The sequence below is a fragment of the Camelus ferus genome, chromosome 12, assembly GCF_009834535.1.
Source record: "Camelus ferus isolate YT-003-E chromosome 12, BCGSAC_Cfer_1.0, whole genome shotgun sequence".
In the NCBI taxonomy this organism is placed as follows: domain Eukaryota; kingdom Metazoa; phylum Chordata; class Mammalia; order Artiodactyla; family Camelidae; genus Camelus; species Camelus ferus.
In genome coordinates this window covers 41,873,868-41,875,120 of record NC_045707.1, presented here as the reverse complement: position 1 = coordinate 41,875,120, position 1,253 = coordinate 41,873,868, and the positions used below count along the sequence as shown (strand labels likewise).

At 41.7% G+C, this 1,253-nt stretch overlaps 1 non-coding gene across 1 annotated transcript; it reads left to right on the top strand.

Annotated features, from left to right (window-relative positions):
• The first annotated feature begins 317 nt into the window (after nt 1-317).
• LOC116667854 lies at nt 318-424 on the top strand. Its single transcript, XR_004324908.1, has one exon. It is a non-coding gene; the product is annotated as a U6 spliceosomal RNA (small nuclear RNA).
• The last annotated feature ends 829 nt before the right edge of the window (nt 425-1,253 follow it).

Below are 1,253 nucleotides of genomic sequence, written 5' to 3'. Positions count from 1 at the left end.
TTTGTCCTTCTGAAGAAATTGCATCTCGTGTTTAATACACCTCTACTCCTTGGAGCTTAGACCTTTGTAACCACCTGAGCTTTCATTTAATCATCTGGAATAATCTTGCCCTTAGTGTTTCCCCCCTGTGTAATTTCCTTTCACAGCCAATTTGTCCTTAATGCTCAGACTAGAGCCATAGCAGCAGCATGAAGAATTGAGGGAAGCGTCTGTCATTCACACAAGCCCATCTCAAATGGATGACGATTTCAGGCAGATGTAGGTGTGTGAGGTTTGCGAATAGGGTGGTCTTTTGAATAATATAAATTATTGCTTGTGTGCTCGCTTCGGCAGCACATATACTAAAATTGGAATGATACGGAGAAGTTTAGCATGGCCCCTGCGCAAGGATGACACGCAAATTCATGAAGCGTTCCATACTTTCACTCTTCACAGTTAATTTTTGTTTTTGTGTTGCAAAATAGTTGTTTTTTATTAAACAAATAAAAACTCTACTCCTGGAGTAGAGGGGAAAAAAATAAATTATTGCTTGTTTGAGTGATGATTTTATGCTTGATAGCAAAAAACCTTCTGGAGCAGCTCATTAGTGGGACAGGTGCAAGGACAGCTGCTCTCATTAATGTCTTAGGAATCCCCATCCTTGACTTCTGTTAAGGATTAGAGAAAAGCTTTGTTACCTACCTGATTACACAAAAAAGACTAGACTAAGGAGGGGTAACCAACAGGAATGTTGTTAGCTGAAGGTGATAAAATACATAACTTCAGTGGTAAACAAATGGGAATTAATTTTTCTCATATAAAACGAAGTCAGGAAACAGATGGTTGCTGGTGTTGGTTTATGAGCTCAACAGTGTCTAAGATCTTCTCCCTGAGATTCTTTTGGCCTTTCCTTCATTGTCCCCAAATGGTTACAGGAATTCCAGTCATTGTGCTTGCAGTCGAGGCAAGAAGAAGGAGGAAGGAGTGGGGACTAGGAAGTTCCAGCAGATGCCCAGCAGACCATCAGTATGAGCAAACCCTGGATTTAAGTCTCATTGGCTAGGACTGCATGTGGCCTGCATCTAGCTACAGTGGAAGCTGGGAAATTAGAATTTAGTGGGGCACCTTTCCAGCCTGGGCACAGTCAGGATTCTATTAGTAAGGGAAAGTAGAGAGAGAGTATAATGGGAAGGCAACCCACACAATCTGCTCCGAGAGGCAAGGCCAGGAATGTTATTGATGTTTATGTCTTGGATCCACTGACTTTTTTCTTC